This window comes from Pan troglodytes, chromosome 10, assembly GCF_028858775.2.
Source record: "Pan troglodytes isolate AG18354 chromosome 10, NHGRI_mPanTro3-v2.0_pri, whole genome shotgun sequence".
Lineage (NCBI taxonomy): Eukaryota > Metazoa > Chordata > Mammalia > Primates > Hominidae > Pan > Pan troglodytes.
The window spans coordinates 74,358,194-74,378,101 of NC_072408.2; the positions used below are offsets into that span (position 1 = coordinate 74,358,194).

At 34.4% G+C, this 19,908-nt stretch overlaps 1 protein-coding gene across 4 annotated transcripts in view; it reads right to left on the reverse strand.

Annotated features, from left to right (window-relative positions):
• SLCO1B1 (solute carrier organic anion transporter family member 1B1) overlaps positions 1–19,908 on the reverse strand; it is a 144,650-nt gene that overhangs the window by 108,639 nt on the left and 16,103 nt on the right. The gene's annotated exons all lie outside the window — the stretch shown is intronic.

Consider the following 19,908-nt stretch of genomic DNA (forward strand, 5'->3'; position numbering starts at 1 on the left):
TTTGTTTGTTTTTTGGTGGCATTCAAACATTTTTAGAATTAACTTTTGTGGTAAAGCATTTATAAAATAAAATTTGTCATATAGTTGGAATCGTATAGTAGGTAACATTTTAATATTGCGTTCTTTTACTTATAAATATACTTTTAATGTTTCATGTCTTTTCATTGGTTATGTCTCATTTCTTGTTAATCACTAAAAATATTCTTATTCTATTGCATGAATGTACCAAGATCGCTTTACCCATTCTCATATTGAAGGACACCTTGGTTGCTTCTAACTTATGGCAATTATCAATAAGGCTGCTATAAACACCTCTTTGTAGGCTGTTGTGTAGACATGCTTTCCACTTGATACTTATTTCAGTATATACCAAGGACTACAAATGCTTGATTGTATGGTAAGCCTATCTTTACATTTGTAAGAAACTATTAGAATATTTTCCAAAGTGGCTGCACTATTTTGCATTCTCACTGGCAGTAAATAAGAGTTCTTGTTGCTCCACATTCTTGCCAGTATTTGGTATATTTTTGTGTTTGGAATTTTAGTCCTTTTAACAAGTATATAGTGACATAGCTTATTGTTTAATTTACAATTCCCTAATGATGGGATGTGGAGCATTTTTCCACATGCTCATTTGTTGTCTCTATAACTTCTTCAGTGAGGCATCTGTTCAGATCTCATCCTCATTTTATCATTGGGTTATTTTTCTAATTATTGAGTTTTAGATGTTCTTTGCATACTTTTGAATATCAGTTCTTTATTGGATATATCATTTCAATGTCTTCTGGTCTCTGATGAGAAATCAGTTGTTAATCTTATTAAGGAACTCTTGCCCATGATTATTTCCTACTCTTGTTGCTGTCAAGATTCTGAATTTATTTTTATTTTTTGGCCTTTGACAGTTTGATCATAATGTGCCTCAAAGTGGATCTCTGAGTTTATTTGGATTTTCTTATGCTTCTACGATGTTGAGATCATATATTTTATCAAATTTGGGACGTTCTCGGCCACTTTTTTTTCAAATATTATTTCTTCCCTTTTCTCTGTCTCTTCTCTTTCTGGAACTACTGTAATTGTTTTGCTGGTTCACCTGATAGTGTCCCACAGTTCCATAGGTTTTGTTAATTTTTCTTCGTTTTTTTTTTCTTTCTGCTTCTCAGACTAATCATTTCAATTGTCTTATCTTCAAGTTTGCGGATTCTGTGTTCTAACTGCTCAAATTTGCTGTTGAACTTTTGTCTAAGTCAGTTCAGACTGCTATCACAAATTATGATGGAATGGATGGCTTAAACAACAAACATTTATTTCTCACAGTTCTGAAGGGTGAGAAGTCTGAGATAAGGGTGCCAGCATGGTCAATTTCTGGTGAGGGCCCTTTCCTAGGCTGCAAACAGCTAACTTCTCTTTGTATTCTCACATGGAGGAAAAAAATCTAGTGAGCTCTCCAGCATTTTCTTGTAAGGCACTACTCACATTATATGAGCAAATTTCTCATGATCTCTTTAGCTCCCAAAGACTCCCAAATACTATCACATTGGATTTTGAAATTCAATACACAGTTTTGGGGAGAGGGGAACAAATATTTAGTCCATAACACCTTCTTGTAAATTTTTATTTTGTTTATTGTATTTTTTTATCCCTTTGACCTTTCACCTGCCTTGTTCTAAGCTTGGGGATTAGCATTAGGTAAAAGGATACAATCTTCTCAGACGTTTTATGAGCATATGTCTTGCCTTGGACATATGTGTGGCTCCCTAAATACCTCTGTGTACATGCAGTGCTAGCTACATAATAACCTTGATAAATGTCTATTTTCATCCTCAGTTTGAGCTACCATCTCCAGCTATATGTTCTAAATTTATTTAAATAAAAACCAGAGATATAAATGTGCACAATCATCAAATAAAATGTGCATTGGCAGAAAGAGACAACTGACATTGAGATAAGAAATAAAGTCTCTACTTGCCTGCAATCATGGCAGATCGGTCATTAATTTATTATGGCAATAGTTCTAAACTTAAAGTCAGAAGACAGTTCCAAGCTTCTAATTTGTCAAACGCACAACTTGGATTAGCTTTGGAACTCAACTGATTTACTCAAGAAACATTCATTGAGCAACTGTAATATAGCAGTTAGTCTGCTAAGCTATGTAGTTGAGGCAGGTATAGAGGAACAGGAACAAGGGCAGTAAAAACAAATAAGACATAATCAATGCACTGAAAATTATAATCTCCAGCAGCAATAAACCAATAATGACAGTATAATATGGATTGAGTTCTATAATTGCCATAAGTTTATAATGTTATGAGCAGATAGGAAAAAGGGACTATTCTGACCTTACAGGTTAAAGTTCTTAAAGATGTGTTGACATTGGGGCTAAGTCTTCAGTTGATTATAGAAGCTTAGATATTGAAGACACAAAATACTTAAAACAAAATAGGAAGCACATGAAAAGCCCCTAAGAAGTGAAAGAACACGGATTATTTGAAAAACAGAAATATTATTTGTGTAGGTGAAGTGTAAGGATAGAAATATGTTCAACATTGAGGAGTCAATATGCATTTAAAAATGTTATATAACAAAATAAAATTTTAGAGGGTTAATTCTGGCAGCCATGAAGAAGAAGAATTTACAAAAAAGAGATCTGTTAGAAAGCTGACTTCAGAAAATAAAAAAGAGTAGAGATGAAAAGTGTATAACAAGCTCACAGACACACAAGGAGAAGTTTAAGAGGAGAACCAACAGGAGGTGGGGAAAATAGAAAATGTAAATTCTGATTTTGTTTTCTAGTTCGGATAACTGTATGTTTGTTTTATAGTTTCTGGCTTGAATAACTGTCATTTGGTGGGAAAAAGAAGACAGCATTAAAGACAATATAATCATCTTTTCACAAGTCGAATTTGACATGCCTAAAAATAAACAAGTACCCAGTAGACACAACTAAGGCAGGCCTGTTGCATAAGAGATTTGCCTGGATGCAGTTTTGAAATTTACTAAGGAATTATTGTACAATTCATCCATATTAATTTATTTTATTAGAAAAAATGGATCTGCCTCCACCTAATGCTTTCTTTTCCATAACTCTGTCTCTCATGTCTTTTCCAGTAAAAATTTAAAGAGTTTGCCTGCATGACTCAAATCCTATTTTTTGCATAATTCCTCCCAAGTATTCTTAGATCATGTTATTCTGGCTGTTACTTTTTTTTTTTCAGTGATTTGTTTCATACCGTCTTCTCTTTTTACTCTACATACTCTTGCTGGGCAAACCCATTCATTGTCTTTGCTTCGATTACCATCTGTCATAGAATGAATGTTTGTGTCCCTCTCAAATGTGCATGTCAAATCCTAATCCCAATGTGATGGTATCAGGAGGTGAAGCTTTTGGGGGGTGATTAGATAATGGCTGTGGAACCCTCATGAATGAGATTTGTACCCTTTTAAGAAGAGAACTTACTTCCATTCTCTTTCTCTTTTAGCCATGTCAGGAAAGCAAGAAGAGAACTGTCACCAGAAGCTAACCATACTGGCACCCTGATCTTGGTCTCCCAGCCTACTGAACTGTGAGAAATAAATGTTTGTTGTTTAAGCTACCCAGTCTGTGGTATTTTTGTCATAGCAGCCTGAATTGACTGAGACACCAAGAGACAGAGTTTGCAATTTCAAGCCAACAAAGTTAATTACTTTGTAAAACATCTGAACAAACAAATAACACCCTTTGAAATAATATAACAGTGTTCAAAATTACCCACTTATGAAGATCATGAAAAATGACAATCAACCAATACTAAGTCATAGATGGTACACACGTTGTAGTCCTTTAATAAAGTATTTTAAAATAACTAGTCTAACTACTCCCTAGTTAGAATAGTTAGTTCTCTTCATAACTATTGATATAAAGAAAACAATGTCATAGTGAATGAAAATATAGGAAATGTCATTAAAAGAAAGAAGGTATAAAAAAAAGAAAAATTTGCAATATCTGAAGTAAATAAGTATAATTAAAATATTGGCTTATACCACATCTTCTGGACAGGTATTGTGTATATACTCTCTTTGTAATCTATGCCTTTCTATGATGTATATTGTGGCCATTCTTCTAATTTTCCTAGTTAATTTATTCACAAAAAGCACTAATGAGAAATATAGCTTTTGAAAAATATTTGATAACATAGATAAAAGAGAAGGATTACACCAGATATCCCACAAAAATAACTTCACACCACTTTCCTGCACTTCACATATTTCTCTCCAAATAATACAGAAAGAGCATAAGCATAAATCATGTTATCATGTGGAACCTACTATTTTTCAGGAACTATTCCAACTATTTTGTATATATTATTTCTAGTGTCTGCAAAATCTTTGCCTGGCATAAGTTACTCTCTTCATTATACAAATAAGAATAATAAAGTTTAGAGATGCAAAGTTATTTAACTAGAGAAACAAAACTGAAGTAAAGCATAAAGGGAATTGGAACAAAAGTATTATACATAAAAAAGTATTATACATCTCCTTATTATCTTGAGCCAAACCCTTATTACGTCTCACTTCATTTATCTGTGGTACACTGCTGCTTCTCTCCATTTGAAGCAACGGGAATTCTGCATGAATTTTAAAGCCCAGCTTAATGCCACCTCCTTACTGAAGCTTTATTTCCCCTAGTAGGAATTTGTTTTGTATCTCTTATACAACAAATGTATCATGTGGAATGGAAATTTTCTAGAGCAAGATACGTGATAAAAATAAGGAAGTTGAAAAATTTTTTGAAGTGTTTATCAATGAATATCTTTGTAATACAGCTTATTTACATTTTTCTCTATTTAAACTATTTAAAATATGTGTTAAAATTGTTTTCCAAATAAAAAAATATAGTCAATTAAATTGAAGAAAATATTTTTAAGTGTTGCTTTTATTGCTTACTTTAATATTATAAAATAATGGATGTGATTATTCTTGTTGGATATATTAGTGTATCTTCATGCACATCAATAAGTACACATGTATATTCATATATTTTATGCATTTCTTAAGAGTATCTGTATTATCATGACTTATTTTTCTGATTTTAAAAAATTGTTCCTAGAAATTTTAGTTTATTTATAATATTATTAAAAATTTTTATTTTATATGTATTTTTTGAGGCAGAGTCTCACTTTGTCACCCAGGCTAAAGTGCACTGTTGTGATCTTGGCTCACTGCAACCTCTGCCTCCCAGGTTCCAGAGATTTTCCTGCCTTGGCCTCCTGAATAGCTAGGACTACGGGCACATGCCATCACACCTGGCTAATTTTTATATTTTCAGTAGAGACAGGGTTTCACCATGTTGGCCAGGCTGATCTCAAACCCCCGACCTCAAGTGATTCGCCCACCTCGGCATCCCAAAGTGCTATGATTATAAGTGTGAGTCTAAAATTTTTTTTTTAATTTGACATTTATGATTACTAAATTTAAAGTTGTTAATATTTTCTTTCGAACTTTTAGGTTCAGAGGTACATGTGAAGGTTTGTTGTACAGGTAAACACGTGTCACGGGGGTTTGTGGTACAGATTATTTCATCACCCAGGTATTAAGCCTAGTACTCAATAGTTATTTTTTCTGCTTCTCTCTCTCTTCCCACCCTCCACCCTCCAACCTCAGCTAGACCCCAGTGTTTGTCATTCCCTTTTTTGTGTTTATGAGTTCTCATCATTTAGCTCCCACTTATAAGTGAGAACATGAAGTATTTGGTTTTCTCTTCCTGTGTTAGTTTGCTAAAGATGATAGCTTCCAGCTCCATCCATGTTTCCACAAAAGACATGATCTTGTTCTTTTTATGGCTGCATAGTATTCCATAGTATGTACCACATTTTCTTTATCCAATCTGTCATTGATGGGCATATAGGTTAATTCCATGTCTTTCTTTGCTATTGTGAATAATGTTGCAATGAACATTCACATGCCTGTGTCTTTATAGTAGAATGATTTATATTCCTCTGGGTGTATATACACAGTGATGAGGTTGCTGGGTTGAATGGTAGTTCTGGTTTTAGCGCTTTGAGGAATTGCCACACTGCTTTGCACATGGTTGAACTAATTTACACTCCCACCAACAGTGTATAAGTGTTCACTTTTCTCCACAGCCTTGCCAGGCATCTGTTAGTTTTTTATTTTTTAATAATAATAATCTGACTAGCGTGAGATAATGTCTCATTGTGGTTTTGATTTGAATTTCTCTAATGATCAGTAATATTGGCCTTTTTTTCAAGTGCTTGTTGGCCATGTGTATGTCTTCTTTTGAAAAGTGTCTGTTCATACCCTTTGCCTACTTTTTAATGAGGCCATTTGTTTTTCTCTTGTAAATTTAAGTTTCTTATAGATGCTGGATATTAGACCTTTGTTAGATGCATATTTGTAAATATTTTCTCCCATTCTGTAGGATGTCTGTTTATGCTGTTGAAAGTCTCTTTTTCTGTGCAGAAGCTCTTAAGTTTAATTATATCTCATTTGTCAATATTTGCTTTTGTTTTGATTGCTTTCGGTGTCATTTGTCATGAAATCTTTGCCATTCCTATGTCCAGGATGATATTGCCTAGGTTGTCTTCCAGGGTTTTTGTAGTTTGAGGTTTCAGATTTAAGTCTTTAGTCTGCCTGGAGTTGATTTTTTTTTCCTTTTTTATAATTTGAATTTTTAGAATTTTTATGTATGGTGTAAGGAAGGGGTCCAATTTCAATTTTCTGTGTATGACCAGCTAGTTATCCCAGAACCACTTATTGAACAGGGTTTTTTTTCCCCATTGCTTGTTTTTGTCAGCTTTGTTGAAGATCAAATGTTCATAGGCATGCGGCCTAATTTCTGGGCTCTCTATTTTGTTCCATTGGTTTATGTGTCTGTTTTTCTACTAGTACCATGCTGTTTTGGTTACTATAGTCCTGTAGTATAGTTTGAAATCAGATGGCATGATGTCTCTAGCTTTATTCTTTTTGCTTAGGATTGTCTTCGCTATTTGGCCATTTTGGTTCTGTATGAATTTCAAAATAGTTTTTTTTTTTTTTTTTTTTTTTTTTTTAGTTCTGTGAAGAATATTGTTGGTAGTTTAATAGGAATAGCATTGAACCTATAAATTGCTTTGGGCAGTATGACCATTCTAATTATATTGATTCTTCCTATCTATGAGCATGAGATGTTTTCCTCTTTGTTTCATCTCTAATTTCTTTGAGCAGTGTTTCATAAGTCTCATTGTAGAGATTTTTCACCTCCCTAGTTAGCTATATTTCAAAGTATTTTATTCTTTTTGTGTCAATTGTGAATGGGATTGCCTTCCTGATTTGGCTCTCTGTTTGGCTGTTGTTGGTGTATAGGAATGCTAGTGATTTTTGTACATTGATTTTGTGTCCTGTACAAGTTTTTTATCAGCTGAAGTTGTTTATCAGCTGAAGGAGCGTTTGGGGTTTTCTAGATATAGAATCATGTCACCTGCAAACAGGGATAGTTTGACTTACTTTTTGAACATAGACCATTGTTTTTAAAATGGAGAAAAACATTATCTTGGTAAACTCACAGCAAATAATGCCAAATAGGAATTTTCTCAATTTACTTTTATCTACATTAAACTATGTAAATGTTTCACTTTAAATAAACTATCATATTTTCTCTCTTCAGTTTCCCCTTTTCACAAATATTTATGTAAGAAAAATTTGAATTTTTTATCATTTGCCATTTTTTATTGCTGCAAAGTCATAGGTATTTTCAATTACTTTTTATTCAGGTATAGAATATAAGTTTATCTAATTCAAATGAGACCTGTATTAAAATAATTTTTCTACCTGTCATGATTTTCTAAAATACAATTTTAGAATTTCAAAATTATTATTTTATGCTATTTAAACTCTAATTTGGTCAGCTCTTTTTCTTATATCTATTGGCAAGTTTTGTTTTTAATAATGAAAATATGCTAAACTGTTCAAAAACAGTTTTGGCTCTCTGTTGATTACTTTGACTACAGAACTTCAATGTATTTTGAGAAAATGCAATAACACTTTATAGAATTAATTTATGCATATGTTTACTATCGCAGAGGGACTTTTGTAATTCAGATCAGCATCTCATAACTTTTATAATTCAATTATTCATATATATGTAAATGTTGGCAAGTACTGCTTCAATTCAGTTAGTAGAATATCAAGTATTAGACAGAATTATGGATTATATGTACATTGTTGTAAAATATAGCTTTGCTCTATTAATTTCTTTTTACTTTGGAAAAGAAGAACATTATTTTCTCATATTAAGGTATGATTGACAAATAAAATTCTATGTATTTAAGGTATACATTCTTTTTTTTTGTTTTAGTAAATTGTTTTTTACTACAACACCCAAGATCCAGTAAAATGTGTATTTGTATGAGCATCAGAAAAAAATAATTATAAATCTTGAATTTATGTTAGCTATTGTAATAGTATTTACAATAATGTGAGAATTTTTTTTTTTCTTGAGACAGACTCTTACTCTCCCCTCAAGGCTGGAGTGCAATGGCGTGGTCTTGGCTCACTGCAACCTCTGCCTCCTGGGTTCAAGCGATTCTCTCACCTCAGCCTCCTGAGTAGCTGGGACTAAAGGCAGGCACCACCACACCTGGCTAATTTTTGTATTTTTCGTAGAGATGGGGTTTCACTATGTTGGCCAGGCTCATCTTGAACTCCTGAGCTCGTGATCTGCCCGCCTTGGCCTCCCAAAGTGCTGGGATTACAGGCATGAGCCACGCACCTAGCCTAATGTGAGAAATTTTTACCTTTGAAAAATACATTTTGAAAAACTATGTTTTTATTCTATGGATTTAGTTTCAAAAATTTATTGAATTAATTATTTTTTGAATTTTAAACATCTAATAACATGGATATACAACCGTCATCACTTAATCATTTGCAAAGTTATTTTTCTGCTAATGACGTCAACATATTAATAGCTATTACTTTACTTAATATACTTAGGAATGATAAGAAGTTGGATAAAACTGGAACATAGGATGGGTATACACTTGTTAAATGTTTGTTGAAATTTAAATAATCTTATTTTCACATATTATCTTAGAGAATTTAGTTTTTTAAATTTTTTTACTCTTCACATCAATTTGATGACAAAGGGCATTTCTTAGCTTGTTTTATTGAAATTCAAAACTATTTCAGTTGAATAACACAAATAATGTGACCTCTCTTTCTTTATCTTCCAATTCATCTTGAAAAATTACCACTACATTTTCCCTGCCCTTCAGGAACAAATTATACAGTCTTGGCCGGGCACGGTGGCTCACGCCTGTAACCCCAGCACTTTGGGAGGCCGAGGTGGGCAGATCACGAGGTCAGGAGATCGAGACCATCCTGGCCAACATGATGAAACCCTGTCTCTACTAAAAATACAAAAAATTAGTGGGCGTGGTGGTGGGCGCCTATAGTCCCAGCTACTTGGGAGGCTGAGGCAGGAGAATGGCGTGAACCTGGGAGGCAGAGCTTGCAGTGAGCCAAGATCGCGCCATTGCACTCCAGCCTGGGTGACAGAGTGAGACCCTGTCTCAAAAAAAAAAAAAAAAAAAAAAAATTTTACAGTCTTAATTAATCTTAATTTCTGAACACTTGTAATTATTTCTTCTTATCTGAATTGTACAATTGCTTAGAAGATTTTCTGGTTAGAATGCTGTGTATATCATTTTATTATTAGCTCTCAGTTTCCATAGTTTTAGTTAAATTTTGAATTGAATGTATGATTATAAACTTAATACACAAGATAGGAGTACATTTTACTGGTGCATTTCAGAAAGAGTAGGCTCTCTCTATTTCATTTTATTTCATGTAGGTTTCTATACCTAATATTTTCCTTCTTTTTTCTTCTACTTTACACTCACTTTACTATATTCTTGGCTAAATCAGGAACCCATCTGTGGACTGAGATCGTATGTGATACAATAAAAGTGAATGTACTTTAAAGTCAGATCTGGGCCAAGTTTTTGTTTTTTTGTTTATTTTGTTATTTGTTTGTTTTTGCTTGCTAACCTTATAAAGATGAAAAAGTTACACAATTCACAGAAATGTAGTTTCCTCATAAATAGTAGTATAATATAGAATATTTAGCTTACTTATTTTAGAAGGTCATGGTAAGATTCAAAAGAAATTATGTTCGTGTGTTCATGAAGATGTTTGTGAATATCATTGCATTGTACATGTATCATATTTGGAAGACTATCGATTTATCCTTTCTATTAATATAAATTTTATTTCTGAAACTTAAATTCATTCACAGTTCATTTACACAAATTATTTTAGCACTAGGAGAAGAGCAGGAAGAGAGTTGAGCACCAAGTTGCTTGTTATTACCTCTGTAAAACACATTTCAGATGAACTTAAAATATGAATTACAGAGTGAAAAATTATAAAACACTTTTCTCATGCATAAATTGGATGATGTACCCCAGCTCAAGATATAAATTTGTAATAAGCATCAGTATTATGCTTTTTTAAAGGTTCTTGTTTATAAACCTACATTGTTTTGCTTTAACTTTATATAATTTTAATAGATTAAGACAGCACTTTTAAAAATTTCTGATATTTTTTCTGTTATTAACTAACGTTAGGCAATTCTATCTTTAACAATTGTCACTTTAGCCAAATAAACTTCTTATGATTAATTCCTCTTACATCTTGCAGTGTTTGTCATCTGTGCATTTCTGTGCTGATTTGATTAATTTCAGGCAAATTTTATAAGTTCACTATTAAAATCCCATTCTTTTGTGATATCCTAGCAGTTGCCTATATCATTAGATTTAGCTGCTTACAAATTTTAAGGTTCTTTTACTTAAAAGATGAACATTTGTCATAAATTCTTTGTTTAGTATCATTATTTTAATATAATATTTTCAAATATGGTAGAGTTTCAAAATCATAGACTTTGACATAATTTTTAAATCATTTACCTAATGTTGTTCTTTACAAAGGGAGGGGGTAGCTTCTAGCATTCAAAGGTCTCCATTATGAAATCACAAACCTATCTTCAAATTTACCTTTGTCTCTCGGTCACAATACTACTTGTATTGATTTTGGTTTTTCTTTTCAATTACTATATACTTTCCCTATTAAAATACATGGCTATTTTATTATTTTTTGTTGCCTTCAATACAGTTGCATGATTCAGATCAGCCTCTAGTAATCAGTGCTTTCTACCTCAATGCAGGGATTGAGTATGACTGTTCAGACATTGGTTGCATGTGTCCTCCAGAGTAAAATCAGAGTAGCTCTGAATCAGAGCAGCTGAGCAAAGGAGGAAAGGCTGACTAGCCTTGAGCATTCCCTTCTACAGGTAATCCCCTCAGTATTTCTGCAGTACTAGTTAACAATCTCCTCAAAGCAATTTCGCATTCAGGGGACTGAGGGAGCCATGGATAAAGAAATGTTTGTCAAAGGGCAGAGTGACGTGATTTATTGGTTACTGGTCATCACCTTGAGGCTCATCTCCCTCCCCTTTTTCTGAGCTTTCGGGGTTCACAATGACAGAGTTCTATCCTTTAGCTCTTCCCCTGTGCAATTACTATAAAAAAGAAACTATCATAACTAAGTAAATGTGACTTCAGGGCAAAATAGTGATGTCTTTGAGAAAACATTTCAAAAGAGAAAGAAAAAAGTAAACTGGTTTGAAGACACCATAAGGAGTAATTGTTTTACAAAACACTTAACAGGAGTTTAAGCATTACAAATACACAAAATATATAAGAAAAGAATATCAGCAAAATGAAATAAAAGCAAAATAAGATAACAAAAAAGAACAAGTAGAAAATATGGAGTACAAGATGTATAATAGTATAAAATAATATATGGGCTTAAAACAAGAAAGAATTGGAAAATAAAATTGGTTATTTCATTTAAAACATTGAAAGCATATATAGGTAAAAGGTTAAGATATACATAATTTTTAACTAAAATTGAGAATAATTTAATTATTAATGCCTTAAAATGAGAAAAAATAAGTTGAAGAGGAGAAATATTTAAAGAAATAATAAATGAAAATTTTCAAATAATTTACTAAGATTAAAAAAAACAAAAAAATGCAGGTTGAGAGTGCCCATTGAATGCTCAACACAAGAGATAAGTAAGAACACAGACATATTTGGAAGAAGTATATTAAAATTTATGAATATCAAAGACAAGAAAAAAAATTGAGGCCTTTCAGGAAAGAAAGTATATCACTTTCTAACAGCAAAAGTGGGTACACAAAAGACAAAGAAATATATTTTTTAAGTACTGAAGTAAAAGAGCATTGAACCCATAATTTTACATTGAGATAAACAGCCTCTCAGCTATAAAGAGATATATGCTCAAGCATATAAGGCCTCAAAAATACTGCAACCAAACACGTACTGGAAACAATTTTGGAAGAATTGCTTAAATAAAAGAAGAATCCAATTCTGAAGGTGTTGCATGAGATTTGTAAAGCAAAGTGAATAAAATACTTGATAAATTTTCTCAATGTCTTAAAAAAAACTAAAAACAGGAAAGGAGGTAAAATAGTCATAGTGTCTAGAATTTAAAATTTTAGATTGAAAATCCAGATAGCATCATATTGTATAGAGGGTAAAGAGGCATATAAAAGAGTCTGTGAACATATGTCTCAGTCTGTTTGGGGTGCTGTAAGAAAATATAGCAAAATATAGCATATAAGAAAACTGTGTACTTTATAAACAATAGAAATTTACTTTTTGCAGCTCTGGAGCCTGGGAAGTCTGAGTTCAAGACACCAACATATTTGGTATTTGGTGAGAACCATCTTCTCACTGTAACCTCACATGTTAGAAGAGGCAAGGAAGCTCTATTGGGTCTCTTTCATAAGGACACTAATTTTGTTCATGACTCTACCTTCATGAACTAATCACTTTCCAAAGTCTCCACCTTCTAATAGAATCACCTTGGTGATTATGACTCGACATACAAATTTGGGGGGAAACAAACATTCAGATCATAGAATCATGCTAGAATGTTTGTCTTGTTATGAGAGAGATAGGCATATACATTCAAAAAGTATAAGAAAGAATCTTAAGGGAGCATTAAAAAAGGGGAAAATCACCATAATAATCTAAGATAGTAAAAGCAAGTCTAACTATATCAATAGATACAATAAACATAAGCATAGAAAATTGCTAGTTTAAAGATAGATAATTTTTAGTTTGGATTTTTCTTCAAAATTTACCTCTGTGCTTTTTATAAGAGATATTCCTAAATCATGAGGAAATTCTGATGATAGTAAAATGATAAGAAAATATAACCACTAAGAGAAAATTTTATAGGTGTATAAATAATAGCCCAAATAGACATAGAAACATCATTAAGGATAGAGAAGTCCTCCATATATTGAATTATATCATCCTAAAAGATAAAACGGTTATATAATAATGCACTTAGTAGTTGCAAAAGATATAAGCAAAAATCAATACAACTGCTTTTGTAAGAAAAAAATTCAACATCTTTCTTTCAATTATGATAAGTGAAATAGTTAAAATATTAGCAAGGACATAGAAGATCTGAATAACACAATTAACAAGACTGACCTCTCAGACACATATAAAATTATACATCCAACAATTGAAAGAATATGGAATATGCATTTTTATTAAGTACATCAGGGAGACTTACAAACATCAGTGATGTACTAGGACATAGAGAAGTCTCAACTAATTTCAAAAATTAGTTGTCATAGCTTCCACAATGCAATTATGACAAATACTACTGGAAAAAATTTATTACGAAAAATCTCCAAATATTTGAAGAAAATGTTATTTTAAAATAACTTGTATATTAATCAAGCAATCACAATGAAATCTTAAGTAAAATGTAGAACTGTAAGACATGAGATAAGAAAATACAATAAAAAATATATGCTGGTATTTCTGGTTTCTAGGCTCTGGAAACCTTCAAGGAGCTTGGAGCTTGCCATTTTATAGTAACAACGAGAAAAACACTGAACCAATTTAAAATGCAGCAACTCTTTCTGGATCTGTAAAAGAGGTGAGGACCAATGGCAATCAACTGCCTTCAAGATTGGAGAGACAAATAGGTGATTACAAAGCGTCACAGCTTACAGCAGTAGAGACTCGTGAACAGAAACTGCACAGGAACCAGTGCCAAGGTAGAAATACCTACACTATAATTGATAAACTGCTAGAGTCTCACTCAGTGTGGTTAAGTCTGAGCACTAAACACTCCAAGGGAACCCAGTCGGTGACCTCCACATTTTGAGTTTTCCCTCCAGGAGCTTGACCAGGTTCTTATAGTAAATGTTGGAGAAAAATTATCTTGTTCTTTCAGTAGCATGAGGAGACAAGACCCATTTTTGAAATAGACTAGAGCCCTCTGTTTTTAATAGGACTTTTAGTGCTTGCCCTTAGGCAGAACTAGTTTATCAGAGCCTCATAAGATGGTGTGTTATTAGAGCCTAACTGACCAAAGGGAAAGGAAATACCCAGCTCCAGCCAATTCTAGTCTTCCATGTGATAAAAGGAAAATACCAAAATCCATCTCACTCTACCAAACCCATTCTGACTAAGAAGGAAAAAAAAAATACTAAAAAAACACTTGTGAAGGTTACAGTCCAGAGGCAAAAAAAAAAAAAAAAAAAAAAAAAAGACTCTCCTCTCTCACACCTTAGCAACAATTATTGAAGGCCTATGTATAGCAGGTTTTACAAAACTCAATACATTATGTCTGGATATCCAGAATATATTACAAGTCATCTAAAAGAAAAAAATATATATATAATTTTGAAGAGACAGAGCAAGAATCAGAACCAAACTCAGATACAGAAAGGATGTTGGATTTATTGGACTGAGAATTTAAAACAACTGTGATTAATATGCTAAGTGTTCTAGTGGTAAAATAAAGAAGCACACAAGAACAGAGCAATGTAAGCAGACAGATAAAAATTTCATTAAAAAATTATAATGTCAAAACATTGTAGCAGAAATGAAGAATGCCTTTGGTAAACACATCAGTATACTGCACAAGACTGAAAAAAGGATATCTGAGATTCAGGATATATGAATTAAAATCTGCAAAACTAAAAAGCAAATAAAAATAACAAAGACAAAAAAATCAGAACAAAGTATCAAAAAACTGGGGGCCAACTAAAAAAGGTATAGCATATACACAATGGAATCACTAGAAGGAGAAATAGAAAGAGACTGAAGAAATATTTGAAACAATAACAACCGAGAATTTCCCCAAATTAGTATCAGACAACAAACCACAGATCCTGGAAGTCCATAGAATAACAAGTTGTATAAATGCCCAAAAAGTTACACCTAGTCATGTCATTTTAAAACTATAGAAAATCACAGACAAAGGAAAAAAATCCCAAAAGAATACAGAGGAAAAAATACTTTCCCCATACCCTGTGTATTTATCCATCCCCATACCCATGAAGGAGAAATAAAACTTCCTCTGAGAAATGAAACTGAAAGAAATGTTTTGCCTTTAGATCAGCCTTGCAAGGTGTTAAAAGGAGTTCTTTACAGAAAGATAAAATAATATAAATCAGAAACTCAGATCTACTTAAAGCAAGGAAAACATTGGAGGAGAAATAAGTGATCATAAAATATAAATTATTACTTTTCTTATTCTTAATCTAAGACATAACTGTTTTTAAAATAATATCTATAATGTATTTGATTATGTATGCTGACACAAAATTGAAATGAATGACAATAATGATACAAGAAATGGAAGGAAAGTATTAGAAATAATTTGCTATTATCAGGTACTCACACTACCCATGAAGCGGTATGACGTCACGTGAAAGTGGACTTGAATTATTTGTAAATTTATCTTGCAAACACCCAGGCAACCACTATGGTAGATACTAATCTAACTACAGTCACACATGTCATAATGACATTTAAGTCAATGTTGGAAAGCATATACAATGATGGTCCCATAAGATTATAATACCATATTTTTACTTTACCTTTTCTGTGCTCAGATATGTTTAGATACACCAATATCACTGTGTTGTAATTAGTAGTTAGTAAACTACAATAAGGTACAGGTTTTGGTAGCATCAAAGTAATAGCCTATACCATAAGCTTAGGTGTGTAGTAGGCTATAATATCTAGGTTTATGTGTGTACACGCTAAGATGTTTGCACAATGACAAAATTATCTAACGATGCAATTCTCATAATGCATTCCTGTTGTTAAATGACACATGACTATATATCAGTAATCACTTTTAACGCAAATGGTCTAAATGTATTAATTAAAAGATTGAAATTGACACAGTAGATCAAGTAACAAGAACCAACTATATGTTGTCTACATGAAACCCACTTTAAATATATAAACACATATAGATTAAAAGTAAACATGATCCTTTGGAGGAGATGAGGCATTCTGGGTTTTGGAATTTTCAGCCTTTTTGCACTTGTTTTTCCTCGTCTTCGTGGATTTATCTACCTTTGGTCTTTGATGTTGGTGCCTTTCAGATGGGGTTTTTGTGTGGACATCCTTTTTGTTGATGTTGATGCTATTCCTTTCTGTTTGTAGGTTTTCCTTCTAACAGTCAGGCCCCTCAGCTGCAGGTCTGCTGGAGTTTGCTGGAGGTCCACTCCAGACCCTGTTTGCCTAGGTATCACCAGCAGTGGCTGCAGAACAGCAGAGATTGCTGCCTGTTCCTTCCTCTGGAAGCTTCATTCCAGAGGGGCACCCGCCAGATGCCAGCCAGAACTCTCCTGCATGAGGTGTCTGTTGAACCCTGCTGTGAGGTGTCTCCCAGTCAGGAGGCACGGGAGACAGGGACCCACTTAAGGAGGCAGTCTGTCCCTTAGCAGAGCTTGAGAATGGTGCTAGGAGATCCACTGCTCTCTTCAGAGCCAGCAGGCAGGATAGTCTGCTGAAGCTGCGCCCACAGCTGCCCCTTCTCCCAGGTGCTCTGTCCCAGATAGAGGGAATTTTATATATAAGCCCATGACTGGGGCTGCTGCCCTTCTTTAAGAGATGCCCTGGGCAGAGAGGAGGAATCTAGAGAGGCAGTCTGGCTACAGGGGCTTTGTGGAGCTGCGGTGGGCTCCACCCAGTTCGAACTTCCTAGTGGCTTTGTTTGCATTGTGAGGGAAAAGCACCTACTCAAGTCTCAGTAATGGCAGACATCCCTCCCCCTACCAAGCTCGAGCATCCCGGGTCGACTTCAGACTGCTCAGCTGGCAAGGAGAATTTCAAGCCAGTGGATCTCAGCTTGCTGGGCTCTATGGGGGTGGGATCCACTGAGCTAGACCACTTGGCTCCCTAGCTTCAGCCCCTTTTCCAGGGGAGTGAAGGGTTCTGTCTTGCTGGTGTCCCAGGCACCACTGGGATTTAAAAAGAAAATCCTGCAGCTATCTCAGTGTCTGCCCAAACAGCCACCCAGTTTTGTGCTTGCAACCCAGGGCCCTGGTGGTGTAGGCACCCGAGGGAATCTCCTGGTCTGCCGGTGGCAAAGACTGGGAAAAGCATAGTATCTGGACCAGAATGCACTTTTCCTCAGGGCACAGTCCCTCGTGGCTTCCCTTGGCTAGGGGAGGAAGTTTCCTGACCACTTGCACTTCCCAGGTTAGGTGACACCCTGCCTTGCTTCGGCTTGCCCCCTGTTGGCTGCACCCACTGTCTAACCAGTCTCAAAGAGATGAGCTGGGTACCTCAGTTGGAAATGCAGAAATCACCCACCTCCTGCGTTGATCTTTTTGGGAGCTGCACACTGGAGCTGTGCTAAAATCTCTCAATAAACTAGGTATTGATGGAATATATCTCAAAATAATAAGAGCTATCTATGACAAACCCACAGCCAATATCATACTGAATGGGCGAAAGCTGGAAGCATTCCCTTTGAAAACCGGCACAAGACAAGGATGCCCTCTCTCACCACTCCTATTCAACATAGTATTGGAAGTTCTGGCCAGGGCAATCAGGCAAGAGAAATAAATAAAAGATACTCAAATAAGAAGAGAGGAAGTCAAATTGTCTTTGTTTGCAGATGATATGATTGTATATTTAGAAAACCCCATTGTCTCAGCCCAAAATCTCCTTAAGCTGATAAGCAACTTCAGCAAAGTCTCAGGATACAAAATCAATGTGTAAAAATCACAAGCATTCCTATACACCAATAATAGACAAACAGAGAGCCAAATCATGAGTGAACTCCCATTCACAATTGCTACAATGAGAATAAAATACCTAGGAATACAACTTACAAGGGGTGTGAAGGACCTCTTCAAGGAGAACTACAAACCACTGCTCAATGAAATAACAGAGGACACAAATAAATGGAAAAACATTCTATGCTCATGGATAGGAAGAATCAATATTGTAAAAATGGCCATACTGCCCAAAGTAATTTATAGATTCAATGCTATCCCCATCAAGCTACCATTGACTTTCGTCACAGAATTGGAAAAAACTACTTTAAATTTCATATGGAACAACAACAACAACAAAAAAGCCCATATAGCCAAGACAATCCTAAGCAAAAAGAAGAAAGCTGGAGGCATCATGCTTCCTGACTTTAAATGATACTACAAGCCTCCAGTAACCAACACAGCATGGTACTTTTACCAAAACAGATATATAGACCAATGGAACAGAACAGAGACCTCAGAAATAATGCCACATATCTACAACCATCCGATCTTTGACAAATCTGACCAAAACATGCAATGGAAAAAGGATTCCCTTCTTAATATATATGATGTTGGGAAAACTGGCTAGCCATATGCAGAAAATTGAAACTGGACCCCTTTCTTACACCTTATTCAAAAATTAACTCAAGATGGATTAAAGACTTAAATGTAAGACCTAACACCATAAAAACCCTAGAAGAAAACCTAGGCAATACCATTCAGGACATAGGCATGGACAAATACTTCATGACTAAAACACAAAAAGCAATGGCAGCAAAAACCCAGATTGACAAATGGGATCTAATTAAACTAAAAAGCTCCTGCATAGCAAAAGAAACTATCATCAGAGTGAACAGGCAACCTACAGAATGGGAGAAAATTTTTACAATCTATCCATCTGACAAAGAGCTAATATCCAGAATCTACAAGGAACTTAAACAAATTTACAAGAAAAAAAACAAACAATGCCATCAAAAAGTGGGCCAAGGATATGAACAGACACTTCTCAAAATAAGACATTTATGTGGCCAACAAACATATTAAAAAAGCTCATCATCACTGGTCATTAGAGAATGCAAATCAAAACCGCAATGAGATACTATCTCACAGCAGTTGGAAGCGATCATTAAAAAGTCAGGAAACAACAGATGCTGGAGAGGATGTGGAGAAATAGGAATGCTTTTACCCTGTTGGTGGGAGTGTAAATTAATTCAACCATTGTTGAATGTATCCATAGGATTATAAATCATTCTACTATAAAGACACAGGCACATGTATGTTTATTGCAGCACTATTCACAATAGCAAAGGCTTGGAACCAACCCAAATGCCCATCAATAATTGAATGGATAAATAAAATGTGGCACATATACACCATGGAATACTATGCAGCCAAAAGAAAGAATGAGTTTATGTCCTTTGCAGGGACATGGATGAAGCTGGAAACCATCATTCTCAGTAAACTAACATAGGAGCAGAAATCCAAACACTGCATGTTCCCACTCATAAGTGGGAGTTGAACAATGAGAACACATGGACACAGGGAGGGGAACATTACACACCAGCACCTGTTGGGGGTTGGGGGGCTAGGGAGTAGCATTAGGAGAAATTCCTAATGTAGATGACGGGTTGATGGGTGCAGCAAACCACCATGGCATGTGTTTACCTATGTAACAAATGTGCACGTTCTGCACATGTATCCCAGAACTTAAAGTGTAATTTTTTTAAAAAGTAAAGAAGTGGAGAAAAACATTC